Raw genomic sequence first — 21946 nt, forward strand, 5'->3', positions numbered from 1 at the left:
GGTATCACCAGGATATAACTATCACTACCCGCACCCCTCTCCCCGGGACATACATGTGTTATTACCCTGTATATGTAATGCTGTACCCCCACCCTGTATCCTATACTGTACCCTATACTGTACCCCTCACTGACCTAGTGTACTATATGTATGTACCATGGTACAGGTATCACCAGGGTATAACTATCACTACCCGCACCCCTCTCCCCGGGACATACATGTGTTATTACCCTGTATATGTAATGCTGTACCCCCACCCTGTATCCCCCCTGTACCCTATACTGTACCCCTCACTGACCTAGTGTGCTATATGTATGTACCATGGTACAGGTATTACCAGGGTATAACTATCACTACCCGCACCCCTCTCCCCGGACATACATGTGTTATTACCCTGTATATGTAATGCTGTACCCCCACCCTGTATCCCCCCTGTACCCTATACTGTACCCCTCACTGACCTAGTGTACTATATGTATGTACCATGGTACAGGTATCACCAGGGTATAACTATCACTACCCGCACCCCTCTCCCCGGACATACATGTGTTATTACCCTGTATATGTAATGCTGTACCCCCACCCTGTATCCCCCCTGTACCCTATACTGTACCCCTCACTGACCTAGTGTGCTATATGTATGTACCACGGTACAGGTATCACCAGGGTATAACTATCACTACCCGCACCCCTCTCCCCGGACATACATGTGTTATTACCCTGTATATGTAATGCTGTACCCCACCCTGTATCCCCCCTATACCCTATACTGTACCCCTCACTGACCTAGTGTACTATATGTATGTACCATGGTACAGGTATCACCAGGGTATAACTATCACTACCCGCACCCCTCTCCCCGGGACATACATGTGTTATTACCCTGTATATGTAATGCTGTACCCCACCCTGTATCCCCCTGTACCCTATACTGTACCCCTCACTGACCTAGTGTACTATATGTATGTACCATGGTACAGGTATCACCAGGGTATAACTATCACTACCCGCACCCCTCTCCCCGGACATACATGTGTTATTACCCTGTATATGTAATGCTGTACCCCCACCCTGTATCCTATACTGTACCCCTCACTGACCTAGTGTACTATATGTATGTACCATGGTACAGGTATCACCAGGGTATAACTATCACTACCCGCACCCCTCTCCCCGGGACATACATGTGTTATTACCCTGTATATGTAATGCTGTACCCCCACCCTGTATCCCCCCTGTACCCTATACTGTACCCCTCACTGACCTAGTGTGCTATATGTATGTACCATGGTACAGGTATTACCAGGGTATAACTATCACTACCCGCACCCCTCTCCCCGGACATACATGTGTTATTACCCTGTATATGTAATGCTGTACCCCACCCTGTATCCCCCCTGTACCCTATACTGTATCCCTCACTGACCTAGTGTACTATATGTATGTACCATGGTACAGGTATCACCAGGGTATAACTATCACTACCCGCACCCCTCTCCCCGGGACATACATGTGTTATTACCCTGTATATGTAATGCTGTACCCCCACCCTGTATCCCCCCTGTACCCTATACTGTACCCCTCACTGACCTAGTGTACTATATGTATGTACCATGGTACAGGTATCACCAGGGTATAACTATCACTACCCGCACCCCTCTCCCCGGGACATACATGTGTTATTACCCTGTATATGTAATGCTGTACCCCCACCCTGTATCCCCCCTGTACCCTATACTGTACCCCTCACTGACCTAGTGTGCTATATGTATGTACCACGGTACAGGTATCACCAGGGTATAACTATCACTACCCGCACCCCTCTCCCCGGACGGACATGTGTTATTACCCTGTATATGTAATGCTGTACCCCCACCCTGTGTCCTATACTGTACCCTATACTGTACCCCTCACTGACCTAGTGTACTATATGTATGTACCATGGTACAGGTATCACCAGGGTATAACTATCACTACCCGCACCCCTCTCCCCAGACATACATATGTTATTACCCTGTATATGTAATGCTGTACCCCCACCCTGTATCCCCCCTGTACCCTATACTGTACCCCTCACTGACCTAGTGTACTATATGTATGTACCATGGTACAGGTATCACCAGGGTATAACTATCACTACCCGCACCCCTCTCCCCGGACATACATATGTTATTACCCTGTATATGTAATGCTGTACCCCCACCCTGTATCCAGCCTGTACCCTATACTGTACCCCTCACTGACCTAGTGTACTATATGTATGTACCATGGTACAGGTATCACCAGGGTATAACTATCACTACCCGCACTCCTCTCCCCGGGACATACATGTGTTATTACCCTGTATATGTAATGCTGTACCCCCACCCTGTATCCCCCCCCCTGTACCCTATACTGTACCCCTCACTGACCTAGTGTACTATATGTATGTACCATGGTACAGGTATCACCAGGGTATAACTATCACTACCCGCACCCCTCTCCCCGGGACATACATGTGTTATTACCCTGTATATGTAATGCTGTACCCCCACCCTGTATCCTATACTGTACCCCTCACTGACCTAGTGTACTATATGTATGTACCATGGTACAGGTATCACCAGGGTATAACTATCACTACCCGCACCCCTCTCCCCGGACATACATGTGTTATTACCCTGCATATGTAATGCTGTACCCCACCCTGTATCCCCCCTGTACCCTATACTGTACCCCTCACTGACCTAGTGTACTATATGTATGTACCATGGTACAGGTATCACCAGGGTATAACTATCACTACCCGCACCACTCTCCCCGAGACATACATGTGTTATTACCCTGTATATGTAATGCTGTACCCCCACCCTGTATCCCCCCTGTACCCTATACTGTACCCCTCACTGACCTAGTGTACTATATGTATGTACCATGGTACAGGTATCACCAGGGTATAACTATCACTACCCGCACCCCTCTCCCCGGACATACATGTGTTATTACCCTGTATATGTAATGCTGTACCCCCACCCTGTATCCCCCCTGTACCCTATACTGTACCCCTCACTGACCTAGTGTACTATATGTATGTACCATGGTACAGGTATCACCAGGGTATAACTATCACTACCCGCACCCCTCTCCCCGGGACATACATGTGTTATTACCCTGTATATGTAATGCTGTACCCCCACCCTGTATCCCCCCTGTACCCTATACTGTACCCCTCACTGACCTAGTGTACTATATGTATGTACCATGGTACAGGTATCACCAGGGTATAACTATCACTACCCGCACCCCTCTCCCCGTGACATACATGTGTTATTACCCTGTATATGTAATGCTGTACCCCCCCTGTACCCCTCACTGACCTAGTGTACTATATGTATGTACCATGGTACAGGTATCACCAGGGTATAACTATCACTACCCGCACTCCTCTCCCCGGGACATACATGTGTTATTACCCTGTATATGTAATGCTGTACCCCCACCCTGTATCCCCCTTGTACCCCTCACTGACCTAGTGTGCTATATGTATGTACCATGGTACAGGTATCACCAGGGTATAACTATCACTACCCGCACCCCTCTCCCCGGGACATACATGTGTTATTACCCTGTATATGTAATGCTGTACCCCCACCCTGTATCCCCCCTGTACCCTATACTGTACCCCTCACTGACCTAGTGTACTATATGTATGTACCATGGTACAGGTATCACCAGGGTATAACTATCACTACCCGCACCCCTCTCCCCGGACATACATGTGTTATTACCCTGTATATGTAATGCTGTACCCCACCCTGTATCCCCCCTGTACCCTATACTGTACCCCTCACTGACCTAGTGTGCTATATGTATGTACCATGGTACAGGTATCACCAGGGTATAACTATCACTACCCGCACCCCTCTCCCCGGGACATACATGTGTTATTACCCTGTATATGTAATGCTGTACCCCACCCTGTATCCCCCCTGTACCCTATACTGTACCCCTCACTGACCTAGTGTGCTATATGTATGTACCATGGTACAGGTATCACCAGGGTATAACTATCACTACCCGCACCCCTCTCCCCGGGACATACATGTGTTATTACCCTGTATATGTAATGCTGTACCCCCACCCTGTATCCTATATTGTACCCTATACTGTACCCCTCACTGACCTAGTGTACTATATGTATGTACCATGGTACAGGTATCACCAGGGTATAACTATCACTACCCGCACCCCTCTCCCCGGGACATACATGTGTTATTACCCTGTATATGTAATGCTGTACCCCCACCCTGTATCCTATACTGTACCCCTCACTGACCTAGTGTACTATATGTATGTACCATGGTACAGGTATCACCAGGATATAACTATCACTACCCGCACCCCTCTCCCCGTGACATACATGTGTTATTACCCTGTATATGTAATGCTGTACCCCACCCTGTATCCCCCCTGTATCCTATACTGTACCCCTCACTGACCTAGTGTGCTATATGTATGTACCATGGTACAGGTATCACCAGGATATAACTATCACTACCCGCACCCCTCTCCCCGTGACATACATGTGTTATTACCCTGTATATGTAATGCTGTACCCCCACCCTGTATCCCCCCCCCTGTACCCTATACTGTACCCCTCACTGACCTAGTGTGCTATATGTATGTACCATGGTACAGGTATCACCAGGATATAACTATCACTACCCGCACCCCTCTCCCCGGGACATACATGTGTTATTACCCTGTATATGTAATACTATACCCCCACCCTGTATCCCCCCTGTACCCTATACTGTACCCCTCACTGACCTAGTGTGCTATATGTATGTACCATGGTACAGGTATCACCAGGGTATAACTATCACTACCCGCACCCCTCTCCCCAGGACATACATGTGTTATTACCCTGTATATGTAATGCTGTACCCCCCACCCTGTATCCCCCTGTACCCTATACTGTACCCCTCACTGACCTAGTGTACTATATGTATGTACCATGGTACAGGTATCACCAGGGTATAACTATCACTACCCGCACCCCTCTCCCCAGGACATACATGTGTTATTACCCTGTATATGTAATGCTGTACCCCCCACCCTGTATCCCCCTGTACCCTATACTGTACCCCTCACTGACCTAGTGTACTATATGTATGTACCATGGTACAGGTATCACCAGGGTATAACTATCACTACCCGCACCCCTCTCCCCAGGACATACATGTGTTATTACACTGTATATGTAATACTGTACCCCTACCCTGTATCCCCCCTGTATCCTATACTGTACCCTATACTGTACCCCTCACTGACCTAGTGTACTATATGTATGTACCATGGTACAGGTATCACCAGGGTATAACTATCACTACCCGCACCCCTCTCCCCGGGACATACATGTGTTATTACCCTGTATATGTAATGCTGTACCCCCACCCTGTATCCCCCCTGTACCCTATACTGTACCCCTCACTGACCTAGTGTGCTATATGTATGTATCATGGTACAGGTATCACCAGGATATAACTATCACTACCCGCACCCCTCTCCCCGGGACATACATGTGTTATTACCCTGTATATGTAATGCTGTACCCCCACCCTGTATCCTATACTGTACCCCTCACTGACCTAGTGTGCTATATGTATGTACCATGGTACAGGTATCACCAGGGTATAACTATCACTACCCGCACCCCTCTCCCCGGGACATACATGTGTTATTACCCTGTATATGTAATACTATACCCCCACCCTGTATCCCCCCTGTACCCTATACTGTACCCCTCACTGACCTAGTGTACTATATGTATGTACCATGGTACAGGTATCACCAGGGTATAACTATCACTACCCGCACCCCTCTCCCCGGGACATACATGTGTTATTACCCTGTATATGTAATGCTGTACCCCCACCCTGTATCCCCCCTGTACCCTATACTGTACCCCTCACTGACCTAGTGTGCTATATGTATGTACCATGGTACAGGTATTACCAGGGTATAACTATCACTACCCGCACCCCTCTCCCCGGACATACATGTGTTATTACCCTGTATATGTAATGCTGTACCCCACCCTGTATCCCCCCTGTACCCTATACTGTATCCCTCACTGACCTAGTGTACTATATGTATGTACCATGGTACAGGTATCACCAGGGTATAACTATCACTACCCGCACCCCTCTCCCCGGGACATACATGTGTTATTACCCTGTATATGTAATGCTGTACCCCCACCCTGTATCCCCCCTGTACCCTATACTGTACCCCTCACTGACCTAGTGTACTATATGTATGTACCATGGTACAGGTATCACCAGGGTATAACTATCACTACCCGCACCCCTCTCCCCGGGACATACATGTGTTATTACCCTGTATATGTAATGCTGTACCCCCACCCTGTATCCCCCCTGTACCCTATACTGTACCCCTCACTGACCTAGTGTGCTATATGTATGTACCACGGTACAGGTATCAGGATTTTGGTACTTACCGATAAATCCCTTTCTCCGATTCCACAGGGGCCACTGGAGTGTAGTTACAATGGGGAGATAGTAGGTGGTATTGGTAGCTGGCACTTTAAAAATTCTCACACTGTGGCTAGCTCCTCCCCTACTATCTCCCCTCCAAGCCAGTCTACGTTAAACTGTGCCCGAGGAGAGCTGTAATAAACAAACCGTAAGGTAGAGGAGGTTAACGACGCCCTGTAAACCAGGCGAACACAAACTAAACCTGGAACAGAACCTGACAAAAAACCAGGCTAGCCTGAACCCAACAAGCAGTCATATGGTGATCTGCAATCGTTAATCAAACAAAAATCAGGAGAAACAGCGCTGGGCGGGCGTCCAGTGGCCCCTGTGGAATCGGAGAAAGGGATTTATCGGTAAGTACCAAAATCCTGATTTCTCCTTCATCCACTAGGGGCCACTGGAGTGTAGTTACAATGGGGACGTCCCAGAGCTCCCAAAAAACGGGTGGGAAAGCGCTGAGAGTCCTGTAAAAACTGCTCGGCCAAACAGTGATGCAGAGGCCGTAAAAGTGTCAAACTTGTAGAATTTGACAAAACGAATGTCGGTTTGACCAAGTAGCCGCCCGACAAAATATTCATGGAGACCCCGCGGGCGGCTGCCCACGAAGGTCTTACAATGCGCGTAAAGCGCGCTGAATTGGAAAACGGAGGTTCCCTAGTAACCGCCAAGAAGACTGTCTGATGATCAGATGTATCCAACTGTCCAGCATATGCTGGGGCCCCGGCTATTTAGTACGGGAGCATCGTCCAGAGCAAAGAAGAAAAAACACTTCATCGAATAGCCTGAGACCTCTGTAGAGAGAGTTGACGAGCCCTGACAACATTCAGAGAGGATTGAAAACCACTAGTGTCAGATTTATATGAAAAATGGACCTCCCCTCTGGAAGAAACGACCGCTGAGGCCGAAGCCGAGCCCGGGGAGTTGCCAACAGAGTACTCCCTGAACAAGAGGCCGAACTTACGGCCGCTAGGCTAATCTCATTTGGAAGAAAAGCGAAAAAGGCAGAGACCTAAAATTCCGGTCAGTGTGGTTTGAAGCGCAGCGGAGCAAAAAACCTCCCAGAGAAACCAAAGATGAATGGTAACTGGAAGAAGGGGGAAAAACCCCCTTTTATCTTCATTATGTTCCATAAAGTTTTCCCAAAGTGGCAAAAGCGAGAAGAGGTAATAGACTTCTGAAATCGGAGCCCAGTAGGCCTAACCGAACTAGGGAACTCCTCCCTTCTGAGGTCTCGTGAACAGTCACACGGGTAACCGAAACCAGTGTAAAATTGAACAAGGAGAAAAAAAAAAAGGAGCCTGTTGAAGTAGACAGTCCCGTCGAGGTAGGAGCCAAGGCTCCTCTACTGACAACAGGCGTATCTGTATCTTCAAGTCATGCGTGGCCCAACCAGCGCCACCGAGAGGACTAGCACGCATAATCCCCTCCTGTGTTACTGAACATGAAGTAGAAATAGAAAAGGAGGCAGGATAGAATAACCAGAAAACTCCCCGGAGCCCTGAGGGCCTCCACGGCTACTGCCGTCCGAGAGTAATAATAAGAATTTACTTACCGATAATTCTATTTCTCGGAGTCCGTAGTGGATGCTGGGGTTCCTGAAAGGACCATGGGGAATAGCGGCTCCGCAGGAGACAGGGCACAAAAAAGTAAAGCTTTACTAGGTCAGGTGGTGTGCACTGGCTCCTCCCCCTATGACCCTCCTCCAGACTCCAGTTAGGTACTGTGCCCGGACGAGCATACACAATAAGGGAGGCATTTTGAATCCCGGGTAAGACTCATACCAGCCACACCAATCACACCGTACAACTTGTGATCTAAACCCAGTTAACAGTATGACAACAGAAAGGGCCTCTTAAAGATGGCTCCTTAACAATAACCCGAATTAGTTAACAATAACTATGTACAAGTATTGCAGATAATCCGCACTTGGGATGGGCGCCCAGCATCCACTACGGACTCCGAGAAATAGAATTATCGGTAAGTAAATTCTTATTTTCTCTATCGTCCTAAGTGGATGCTGGGGTTCCTGAAAGGACCATGGGGATTATACCAAAGCTCCCAAACGGGCGGGAGAGTGCGGATGACTCTGCAGCACCGAATGAGAGAACTCCAGGTCCTCCTTTGCCAGGGTATCAAATTTGTAAAATTTTACAAACGTGTTCTCCCCCGACCACGTAGCTGCTCGGCAGAGTTGTAATGCCGAGACCCCTCGGCAGCCGCCCAAGATGAGCCCACCTTCCTTGTGGAGTGGGCTTTTACAGTTTTAGGCTGTGGCAGGCCTGCCACAGAATGTGCAAGTTGAATTGTGTTACAAATCCAACGAGCAATCGACTGCTTAGAAGCAGGTGCGCCCAACTTGTTGGGTGCATACAATATAAACAGCGAGTCAGATTTTCTGACTCCAGCCGTCCTTGCAATGTATATTTTTAAGGCTCTGACAACGTCCAACAACTTGGAGTCCTCCAAGTCGCTAGTGGCCGCAGGCACCACAATAGGTTGGTTCAGATGAAATGCTGATACCACTTTAGGGAGAAAATGCGGACGAGTCCGCAGTTCTGCCCTATCCGAATGGAAGATTAGATAAGGACTTTTATAAGATAAAGCCGCCAATTCAGATACTCTCCTGGCAGAGGCCAGGGCTAGTAACATAGTCACTTTCAATGTGAGATATTTCAAATCCACCTTTTTCAATGGTTCAAACCAATGGGATTTGAGGAAATCTAAAACTACATTTAGATCCCACGGTGCCACCGGAGGCACCACAGGAGGCTGTATATGCAGTACTCCCTTGACAAAAGTCTGGACCTCAGGGACAGAGGCCAATTCTTTTTGGAAGAATATTGACAGGGCCGAAATTTGAACCTTAATGGATCCCAATTTGAGACCCATAGATAATCCTGATTGCAGGAAATGTAGGAAACGACCCAGTTGGAATTCCTCCGTCGGAACCTTCCGATCCTCGCACCACGCTACATATTTTCGCCAAATGCGGTGATAATGTTTCACGGTGACTTCCTTCCGTGCCTTAATCAAGGTAGGAATGACTGCTTCTGGAATGCCTTTCCCTTTTAGGATCTGGCGTTCAACCGCCATGCCGTCAAACGCAGCCGCGGTAAGTCTTGAAAAAGACAGGGACCCTGCTGTAGCAGGTCCCTTCTCAGAGGTAGAGGCCACGGTTCGTCCGTGAGCATCTCTTGAAGTTCCGGATACCAAGTCCTTCTCGGCCAATCCGGAACCACTAGTATTGTTCTTACTCTTCTTTGCCGTATGATCTTCAATACCTTTGGTATGAGCGGCAGAGGAGGAAACACATACACTGACTGGTACACCCAAGGAGTTACCAGTGCGTCCACAGCTATTGCCTGTGGATCTCTTGACCTGGCGCAATATTTGTCCAGTTTCTTGTTGAGGCGAGACGCCATCATGTCTACAATTGGTCTTTCCCAACGGTCTATTAACATGTTGAAGACTTCTGGATGTAGACCCCACTCTCCCGGATGAAGATCGTGTCTGCTGAGGAAGTCTGCTTCCCAGTTGTCCACGCCCGGGATGAACACTGCTGACAGTGCTATCACGTGATTCTCCGCCCAGCGAAGAATCTTGGCAGCTTCTGCCATTGCACTCCTGCTTCTTGTGCCGCCCTGCCTGTTTACATGGGCGACCGCCGTGATGTTGTCCGACTGAATCAACACCGGCTTTCCTTGCAGGAGAAGTTCCGCCTGGCTTAGAGCATTGTAGATTGCTCTTAGTTCCAGAATGTTTATGTGAAGAGACTTTTCCAGACTCGTCCATACTCCCTGGAAGTTTCTTCCTTGTGTGACTGCTCCCCAGCCTCTCAGGCTGGCGTCCGTGGTCACCAGGATCCAATCCTGAATGCCGAATCTGCGGCCTTCTAATAGGTGAGCCTTCTGCAACCACCACAGAAGTGACACCCTTGTCTTTGGTGACAGGGTTATTCGCAGGTGCATCTGCAGATGCGACCCTGACCATTTGTCCAACAGATCCCTTTGGAATATTCTTGCATGGAATCTGCCGAATGGAATTGCTTCGTAAGAAGCCACCATTTTTCCCAGGACTCTTGTGCATTGATGTACTGACACTTTTCCTGGTTTTAGGAGGTTCCTGACCAGATCGGATAACTCCTTGGCTTTTTCCTCTGGAAGGAAAACCTTTTTCTGAACCGTGTCCAGAATCATTCCTAGGAACAGCAGACGAGTTGTCGGGATTAAATGGGATTTTGGAATATTCAGAATCCACCCGTGTTGTCTTAGCACCTCTTGAGATAGTGCTAAAGCTGTCTCCAGCTGTTCTCTGGACCTTGCCCTTATTAGGAGATCGTCCAAGTATGGGATAACTAATACGCCTTTTCTTCGAAGAAGAATCATCATCTCGGCCATTACCTTGGTAAAGACCCGAGGCGCCGTGGACAATCCGAACGGCAGCGTCTGAAACTGATAGTGACAGTTTTGAACAATGAACCTGAGGTACCCCTGGTGTGCGGGGTAAATCGGAACGTGTAGATACGCATCCTTGATGTCCAAGGATACCATAAAGTCCCCTTCTTCCAGGTTCGCTATCACTGCTCTGAGTGACTCCATCTTGAACTTGAACTTTTTTATGTAGAGGTTCAAGGACTTCAGATTTAGAATAGGCCTTACCGAGCCATCCGGCTTCGGTACCACAAATAGAGTGGAATAATACCCCTTTCCTTGTTGTAATAGGGGTACTTTGACTATCACCTGCTGAGCGTACAGCTTGTGAATGGCTTCCAACACCCTCTCCCTTTCGGAAGAGACGGTTGGTAAGGCAGACTTCAGGAAACGATGAGGAGGATCCGTCTCTAATTCCAACCTGTACCCCTGAGATATTATCTGCAGGATCCAGGGGTCTACCTGCGAGTGAGCCCACTGCGCGCTGTAATTTTTGAGACGGCCCCCCACTGTCCCCGAGTCCGCTTGAGAGGCCCCAGCGTCATGCTGAGGTTTTTGCAGGAGCCGGGGAGGGCTTCTGTTCCTGGGAAGGAGCTGCCTGTTGGTGTCTCTTCCCTCTTCCTCTGCCTCGTGGCAGGTACGACAAGCCCTTTGCTCTCTTATTTTTGTAGGAGCGAAAAGGCTGCGGTTGAAAGGTCGGTGCCTTTCTCTGTTGGGGAGTGACTTGAGGTAAAAAAGTGGATTTCCCGGCAGTAGCCGTGGCCACCAAGTCTGATAGACCAACTCCAAATAACTCCTCCCCTTTATACGGCAAAACCTCCATGTGACGTTTTGAATCCGCATCGCCTGTCCACTGTCGTGTCCATAAGGCTCTTCTGGCTGAAATGGACATAGCACTCACCCGAGATGCCAGTGTGCAAATATCCCTCTGTGCATCACGCATATAGATAAATGCATCCTTTATTTGTTCTAACGACAGTAAAACATTGTCCCTATCTAGGGTATCAATATTTTCAATCAGGGATTCTGACCAAACTACTCCAGCACTGCACATCCAGGCAGTTGCTATAGCTGGTCGTAGTATAACACCTGCATGTGTGTATATATTCTTTTGAATAACTTCCATCTTTCTATCTGATGGATCCTTAAGTGCGGCCGTCTCAGGAGAGGGTAACGCCACTTGTTTGGATAAGCGTGTGAGCGCCTTGTCCACCTTAGGGGGTGTTTCCCAGCGCGCCCTAACCTCTGGCGGGAAAGGGTATAATGCCAATAACTTTTTTGAAATTATCAACTTTTTATCAGGAGCAACCCACGCTTCATCACACACGTCATTTAATTCTTCTGATTCAGGAAAAACTGTTTGTAGTTTTTTCACACCATACATAATACCCTGTTTTACGGTATCTGTAGTATCAGCTAAATGTAACGTCTCCTTCATTGCCAAAATCATATAACGTGTGGCCCTACTGGAAAATACGTTTGAATTTCTACCGTCGTCACTGGAATCAGTGCCCGTGTCTGGGTCTGTGTCGACCGACTGAGGCAAAGGGCGTTTTACAGCCCCTGACGGTGTTTGAGGCGCCTGGACAGGCATTAATTGATTGTCCGGCCGCCTCATGTCCTCAACTGACTGTTTAAGGGAAGATAAACCATCACGTAATTCCACAAATAAAGGCATCCATTCTGGTGTCGACCCCCTGGGGGGTGACATCTGCATATTTGGCAATTGCTCCGCCTCCACACCAATATCGTCCTCATACATGTCGACACCACGTACCGACACACACCGCAAACTCACAGGGAATGCTCTAATGAAGACAGGACCCACTAGCCCTTTTGGGGAGACAGAGGGAGAGTCTGCCAGCACACACCACAAAGCGCTATATATACAAGGGATATCCTTATATTAAGTGCTCCCTTATAGCTGCTTTAATATATATATATATAGCCATTAATGTGCCCCCCCTCTCTGTTTTACCCTGTTTCTGTAGTGCAGTGCAGGGGAGAGACCTGGGAGCCGTTCTGACCAGCGGAGCTGTGACAGAAAATGGCGCCGTGTGCTGAGGAGATAGGCCCCGCCCCTTTTTTGGCGGGTTCTTCTCCCGCTATTTTTCCAGTCAGGCAGGGGTTAAATATCTCCATATAGCCCCTATGGGCTATATGTGAGGTATTTTTAGCCTTGTATAAGGTTTATATTTGCCTCTCAGAGCGCCCCCCCCCAGCGCTCTGCACCCTCAGTGACTGCCCAGTGAAGTGTGCTGAGAGGAAAATGGCGCACAGCTGCAGTGCTGTGCGCTACCTTATGAAGACTGAGGAGTCTTCAGCCGCCGGTTTCCGGACCTCTTCACGCTTCAGCATCTGCAAGGGGGTCGGCGGCGCGGCTCCGGGACCGGACTCCACGGCTGGGCCTGTGTTCGATCCCTCTGGAGCTAATGGTGTCCAGTAGCCAAGCAGCAAATCCACTCTGCATGCAGGTGAGTTTACTACTTTCCCCCTAAGTCCCACGTTGCAGTGATCCTGTTGCCAGCAGGACTCACTGTAAAGAAAAAAACCTAAACTAAACTTTCTCTAAGCAGCTCTTTAGGAGAGCCACCTAGATTGCACCCTTCTCGTTCGGGCACAAAATCTAACTGGAGTCTGGAGGAGGGTCATAGGGGGAGGAGCCAGTGCACACCACCTGACCTAGTAAAGCTTTACTTTTTTGTGCCCTGTCTCCTGCGGAGCCGCTATTCCCCATGGTCCTTTCAGGAACCCCAGCATCCACTTAGGACGATAGAGAAAAAGGGTTAAAGAGTCAGTCAGAACGCCCTGAGGTCGATCCGAAATCTCCGCCCACAGCGGACCAGCTGACAAAACTCCGGGGCATGTTCCCTCACCCAGGAGTCTGACCTGGTGGCTTGATCTGGAAACAAGATTGTTGTCCCCCGTTCCGAGAGGAATGGAGGCGACCACTCATTACGTCGCAACTTGACTGAAGAAATAGAGTCTCTGGTGCCGAGGAATGAAAAAACCTCTGACGGACCGTGTTGAGAAACGTCTATGCGGAGCATAAATTGGATCTGTGTCGAATCAGAAGCTCGTGGATCCTCCGGATATTCAGAAGCCACCTAATGTACAGAGTGGGATAGTAGCAGTAAATTGTCCCATTAGGGAACCAACGTCACCCACTGCCCTTGAAAAAGAGTTATTCTGTTATCTTCCTAAACTCTGTGGAGCGGAAGAGAGAAGAGTAAAGGACTTACAGTGAAAATGAGAATCCTGTTAAGGGGGAATCTGAGAAAAGCCTGTCCAACGGAAATCAGTAAACAGGCATCTCTGAAGACAAGGGACACGTAAAACTCCCTTTCTTGTTTAAACTAGCAATCACAGACTAAAAGGATTGTAAGGCCAGAATAGGCCTGTCCGAGCCACTTGGCTTCGGAACGTGAAAAGAAAACAAAGGCCTGAGAACTGTCCTAATTCAAATGATATGTGTAAAACAGGGATCAACACCCTTTGCGGTTAGAAACCTATGGAGCGCAGCCTGCAGTATGACTCTCTTGTCATCGTAAATCAGCCGACCCATGCCGAGGGACTCCTGAGACGGTTGTAACCGCCCAAGCCTTCTCCCATCGACCTGCGCCTACCCTGGGACCCTGCAGGTGTAATGGGTGTATAGGATGACATAAAATCAGACTGGACTGAGGATGTTGAACCTCTGCTTCAGCCTTTTTACCCTGAGAACCCCTGGCGACGAAGATATCACCCGTGTGGAGTCAAAAACCTGAAAGGGCACGAAACAATCTAAAGGGAAGACCAGTAAAGGTCTGTCTTGGAGCTGGGGCAGTAGTAGGAGAAATCAAAGTGGACCTACCTCCATTGGTTCAAGAAATCCTGCAGAAAGTTCCTTCCCCAGAACCATCTGCCCCGTAGGATTTCATGTTTACTTGTCACTGTCGCAGCCCCAGAGGTCGTCGGGTTAAGACAGCCCAAGCGAAGATGCAGGGTCCGAGTCTGTAGACATGGAGACCTCCAAGGAACATAAAGCAGAATCGTGATTCTGACCTGTATCAAAGTATCAATTGATCCTGATGCGAAGCATCCTGTAACCTAGAGGACAATTGTTCCCCAACCTACCTGCTCCGGATACGGTAGAACCATGCTGCCGCATATGTCGATGGATCCCTGAGCAAGGTTGCCTCAGGAAAACGGCGGCTTGATGGACCGGCGATACACCGAGGTGTATACCCTAGAGAGGTTCTGATACCATCTCCTGCCATCTGCGGGGAAAAGATAGGAAAACAAACCCTGTTTGATACCTGATATTGTGTATTCGGGTGTCTGTCGGCCGCCTACCGGAGCCTGCCGCTCATCCCGAAACTGAACCAGTCGCTGTCATTTCGTCAATGGCGTGGAACCCTGATGGACTTGACGTGTCCTCCTCCTTTACCTGCAGTATCAGATGAACTGCTGTCTTATGTATCTGTATATTCTGAGACACTGGTTCAGATCCACAGAAACCCCACAGACATCAGTAATGCATGGAATGTTAGCAAGTTTCTTTTGGAAAGGTGTGTTTGGTCCCGCTGTGATTTGATCCTGTGACCTTGGAAACCAAAGTCCAAGGGCTTACCTGATGAGCTATTGTCTGGTTAATAGTGACATTACCTGCATCATTGATCAAACAGGGGTGTGCAGGTGCGTGGAGGGCGAAGCAGATGGCTCCGCCGCATACTTCACACCTAAGAGGGAATTCTTCGACTATCCCAGGAGAGACAAACGAAAGGAGAAAAGGTGGGTTAAATAAACAGAGCCCTACGTAAGGTCTGCACTATAATGTGTAGTGACCGATACGATTAAAATAAACTTTCTGGAGCAGCGGAGACCTGAACCAGCAACGCTGCGCTGTGGGACAGGAGTCTTAGCCCTAGGCTATAGGAGTTCTCCTTAAAGTTTTGTTTGGATTCAAACCCCTGTTCAGATACCCGCTACTAGCGTACTGAGCCGCAGCGCTATTTGTCTGATGCCTTACACGCATTCCACAATTACAAATAGCATTAGTAACTAGTGACAACAAGGAATAATAAAGGGAAGGCAACACCCCGCCCTGTATTTAGTGTACCGCTAATTAAGGTGCACCAGATGTTTCTCTGAGGTTCCGCTGGCTTTTCAAAATGGTGACCAGCCTGTGAGAAAGATGGGGGAAAATGTTATGTGCAAGATGTTGTTATTAGAAAACATTGCGGAAGTAGCCTACAGCACCTGGCATTCCCAGGCGGTCTCCCATCCAAGTACTAACCGGGCCTGACCCTGCTTAGTTTCCGAGATCAGACGAGATCGGGCGTGTTCAGGGTGGTGTGGCCGTAGGCTTTTATCCCCTATATCTGGTATTTTATGGATTTATCTATATACATACCTACACGCACTTAAATATATATATCTATATATATACATGCACAAACATAACTATATATGTATATATACACACACACCGTAGGTAAATAAATACTGCACAGTAGATCCTTTTAATTATTATTGAGCTGAGTCCCAGCTACTGTAATAGAGCAGGTTCCCTGATTTGCAAGTAGGAAAATGCTGGGTAGAGGACTCTACTGCAGGAGGAATGTATCTATATTTCAGCAGCCTGAAGTATCGAAAAGTTACAAATCCCAGAGCTGTTGCCTAGCGACGGGGAGACCTGGGAGCCCGCTGAGTAAAGCGGGTTAACTGTTAATATACCTGGGACTTTATTTGTATTTGTCTCTGAGTATGCAAGATTAGCCCACTGGGCTATAGGAGACACTGCAAATATGAAGCCAGGTCTGTGCAGGGAGGAAATGGCCGCCAGAGTGAAACTCCTCTGGGCTATGCGATAAAATCTATATAGTGGATAACTGGATTAGTGCTGAGCCACTCTGACTATATCACAGTCTCCTCAGCACCATGTGCATTAAACTCACATAAATGCCTATTACACTATAACAGTGGCCGGGGAGCGGAGAATGCTGAGCCCGCTGTACAGAGCAGGAGTTAGCTCCGCCCCCCGGCTATGGCGCCTTATTGCAAAACTAAGCGGGAAGCGAGCTGTACCCTCCGCTGGGCCTGCGAGTCACCGCCGGGGAGCGCTGAGCGCTGAGCCCGCTATACAGCGCTAGTAGAGCCCTGTATCTGCTAGCCGCCGCCGGGGAGTGTTGCGCTGAACAGAGCGCGAGTCGCCGCCTGGGAGCAGGGAGCGCTGAGCTCGCTCTACAGAGCGGGACTTAGCTCCGCCCCCTCCGTACAAGGCGCCAAATTTAAACATTGCTTTGCGCTCGAGCGGGATCCCTGTGCCGGCTCTGTGAGTCGCGCTGAGTGGGTGCGGGGGGTGCGGGGAGCTGGGGGAGCAGAGGGTTATCAGAATGACACACACCCGTTTTTCAGTCAGGGTTGTATAAACACATACTCAGCCTCCCCCAATCATCCTGTCTGTTTCTCCATGAGGAGGACAGGTAAGGATACAATAAAGTACATTACAGCCCCAGAGAGCCCTTCTGGAGTGGGTTGTACAACAATAAACAGATTGCTCTAAAAACATACATAGCCACCACAAATAAAGTATACTTCACTCACCACTGTGTTCTTGGTGGATCGGCCCCGACACACGCCGCACGCAGCGGCGTCCAGCCGGAATCTTCTGTGGTGGGGTGGTCCCGACACAAGCCGCACGCAGCGGTGTCCGACCATTTTTGATACTCACCGCTGCCATGCTGCCGGAATCTTCTGCTGGATGGAGTGGCCGCGACACGCGCCGCACGCAGCGGTGTCCGCCAACTCAGGAGAGCTCAGTGTCTCCCTCAGCCGGGGCCCATCCCTAGCCGCACGCAGCTGCGATGGGACCCCGCCGGCAGCTCCCACGGTGCAGACTGGCAGTGGCAGAGCTGCCAGTCTGTGAGTGTGTGTAAGAAAAATAAAATAATAAAGAAAAAAGAAGAAAATTCTTCAGCTAAACCCAAGTGAACCAGCTACCTCGGGCACTTAACTAAGACTGGCTTGGAGGGGAGATAGTAGGGGAGGAGCTAGCCACAGTGTGAGAATTTTTAAAGTGCCAGCTACCAATACCACCTACTATCTCCCCATTGTAACTACACTCCAGTGGCCCCTAGTGGATGAAGGAGAAATCACCAGGGTATAACTATCACTACCCGCACCCCTCTCCCCGGACATACATGTGTTATTACCCTGTATATGTAATGCTGTACCCCACCCTGTATCCCCCCTGTACCCTATACTGTACCCCTCACTGACCTAGTGTGCTATATGTATGTACCATGGTACAGGTATCACCAGGGTATAACTATCACTACCCGCACCCCTCTCCCCGGACATACATGTGTTATTACCCTGTATATGTAATGCTGTACCCCACCCTGTATCCCCCCTATACCCTATACTGTACCCCTCACTGACCTAGTGTACTATATGTATGTACCACGATACAGGTATCACCAGGGTATTACTATCACTACCCGCACCCCTTTCCCCGGACATACATGTGTTATTACCGTGTATATGTAATGCTGTACCCCCACCCTGTGTCCTATACTGTACCCTATACTGTACCCCTCACTGACCTAGTGTACTATATGTATGTACCATGGTACAGGTATCACCAGGGTATAACTATCACTACCCGCACCCCTCTCCCCAGACATACATATGTTATTACCCTGTATATGTAATGCTGTACCCCCACCCTGTATCCCCCCTGTACCCTATACTGTACCCCTCACTGACCTAGTGTACTATATGTATGTACCATGGTACAGGTATCACCAGGGTATAACTATCACTACCCGCACCCCTCTCCCCGGACATACATGTGTTATTACCCTGTATATGTAATGCTGTACCCCCACCCTGTATCCAGCCTGTACCCTATACTGTACCCCTCACTGACCTAGTGTACTATATGTATGTACCATGGTACAGGTATCACCAGGGTATAACTATCACTACCCGCACTCCTCTCCCCGGGACATACATGTGTTATTACCCTGTATATGTAATGCTGTACCCCCACCCTGTATCCCCCCCCCTGTACCCTATACTGTACCCCTCACTGACCTAGTGTACTATATGTATGTACCATGGTACAGGTATCACCAGGGTATAACTATCACTACCCGCACCCCTCTCCCCGGGACATACATGTGTTATTACCCTGTATATGTAATGCTGTACCCACACCCTGTATCCTATACTGTACCCCTCACTGACCTAGTGTACTATATGTATGTACCATGGTACAGGTATCACCAGGGTATAACTATCACTACCCGCACCCCTCTCCCCGGACATACATGTGTTATTACCCTGTATATGTAATGCTGTACCCCACCCTGTATCCCCCCTGTACCCTATACTGTACCCCTCACTGACCTAGTGTACTATATGTATGTACCATGGTACAGGTATCACCAGGGTATAACTATCACTACCCGCACCACTCTCCCCGAGACATACATGTGTTATTACCCTGTATATGTAATGCTGTACCCCCACCCTGTATCCCCCCTGTACCCTATACTGTACCCCTCACTGACCTAGTGTACTATATGTATGTACCATGGTACAGGTATCACCAGGGTATAACTATCACTACCCGCACCCCTCTCCCCGGACATACATGTGTTATTACCCTGTATATGTAATGCTGTACCCCCACCCTGTATCCCCCCTGTACCCTATACTGTACCCCTCACTGACCTAGTGTACTATATGTATGTACCATGGTACAGGTATCACCAGGGTATAACTATCACTACCCGCACCCCTCTCCCCGTGACATACATGTGTTATTACCCTGTATATGTAATGCTGTACCCCCCCTGTACCCCTCACTGACCTAGTGTACTATATGTATGTACCATGGTACAGGTATCACCAGGGTATAACTATCACTACCCGCACTCCTCTCCCCGGGACATACATGTGTTATTACCCTGTATATGTAATGCTGTACCCCCACCCTGTATCCCCCTTGTACCCCTCACTGACCTAGTGTGCTATATGTATGTACCATGGTACAGGTATCACCAGGGTATAACTATCACTACCCGCACCCCTCTCCCCGGGACATACATGTGTTATTACCCTGTATATGTAATGCTGTACCCCACCCTGTATCCCCCCTGTACCCTATACTGTACCCCTCACTGACCTAGTGTACTATATGTATGTACCATGGTACAGGTATCACCAGGGTATAACTATCACTACCCGCACCCCTCTCCCCGGACATACATGTGTTATTACCCTGTATATGTAATGCTGTACCCCACCCTGTATCCCCCCTGTACCCTATACTGTACCCCTCACTGACCTAGTGTGCTATATGTATGTACCATGGTACAGGTATCACCAGGGTATAACTATCACTACCCGCACCCCTCTCCCCGGGACATACATGTGTTATTACCCTGTATATGTAATGCTGTACCCCACCCTGTATCCCCCCTGTACCCTATACTGTACCCCTCACTGACCTAGTGTGCTATATGTATGTACCATGGTACAGGTATCACCAGGGTATAACTATCACTACCCGCACCCCTCTCCCCGGGACATACATGTGTTATTACCCTGTATATGTAATGCTGTACCCCCACCCTGTATCCTATATTGTACCCTATACTGTACCCCTCACTGACCTAGTGTACTATATGTATGTACCATGGTACAGGTATCACCAGGGTATAACTATCACTACCCGCACCCCTCTCCCCGGGACATACATGTGTTATTACCCTGTATATGTAATGCTGTACCCCCACCCTGTATCCTATACTGTACCCCTCACTGACCTAGTGTACTATATGTATGTACCATGGTACAGGTATCACCAGGATATAACTATCACTACCCGCACCCCTCTCCCCGAGACATACATGTGTTATTACCCTGTATATGTAATGCTGTACCCCCACCCTGTATCCCCCTATACCCTATACTGTACCCCTCACTGACCTAGTGTACTATATGTATGTACCATGGTACAGGTATCACCAGGGTATAACTATCACTACCCGCACCCCTCTCCCCGGACATACATGTGTTATTACCCTGTATATGTAATACTGTACCCCCACCCTGTATCCTATACTGTACCCTATACTGTACCCCTCACTGACCTAGTGTACTATATGTATGTACCATGGTACAGGTATCACCAGGATATAACTATCACTACCCACACCCCTCTCCCCGTGACATACATGTGTTATTAAACTGTATATGTAATGCTGTACCCCACCCTGTATCCCCCCTGTATCCTATACTGTACCCCTCACTGACCTAGTGTGCTATATGTATGTACCATGGTACAGGTATCACCAGGATATAACTATCACTACCCGCACCCCTCTCCCCGTGACATACATGTGTTATTACCCTGTATATGTAATGCTGTACCCCCACCCTGTATCCCCCCCCCTGTACCCTATACTGTACCCCTCACTGACCTAGTGTGCTATATGTATGTACCATGGTACAGGTATCACCAGGATATAACTATCACTACCCGCACCCCTCTCCCCGGGACATACATGTGTTATTACCCTGTATATGTAATACTATACCCCCACCCTGTATCCCCCCTGTACCCTATACTGTACCCCTCACTGACCTAGTGTGCTATATGTATGTACCATGGTACAGGTATCACCAGGGTATAACTATCACTACCCGCACCCCTCTCCCCAGGACATACATGTGTTATTACCCTGTATATGTAATGCTGTACCCCCACCCTGTATCCCCCCTGTACCCTATACTGTACCCCTCACTGACCTAGTGTGCTATATGTATGTACCATGGTACAGGTATCACCAGGGTATAACTATCACTACCCGCACCCCTCTCCCCAGGACATACATGTGTTATTACCCTGTATATGTAATGCTGTACCCCCCACCCTGTATCCCCCTGTACCCTATACTGTACCCCTCACTGACCTAGTGT

General features: G+C 48.7%; 1 protein-coding gene and 1 non-coding gene across 4 annotated transcripts in view; both read right to left on the reverse strand.

Annotated features, from left to right (window-relative positions):
• Window positions 1-21946, reverse strand: part of LOC134983056 (zinc finger protein ZFP2-like) — a 266048-nt gene that overhangs the window by 229980 nt on the left and 14122 nt on the right. The gene's annotated exons all lie outside the window — the stretch shown is intronic.
• LOC134983058 (5S ribosomal RNA) lies at window positions 16199-16317 on the reverse strand. Its single transcript, XR_010191601.1, has one exon. It is a non-coding gene; the product is annotated as a 5S ribosomal RNA (ribosomal RNA).

This window comes from Pseudophryne corroboree (genome assembly GCF_028390025.1).
Source record: "Pseudophryne corroboree isolate aPseCor3 chromosome 2 unlocalized genomic scaffold, aPseCor3.hap2 SUPER_2_unloc_3, whole genome shotgun sequence".
NCBI lineage: Eukaryota > Metazoa > Chordata > Amphibia > Anura > Myobatrachidae > Pseudophryne > Pseudophryne corroboree.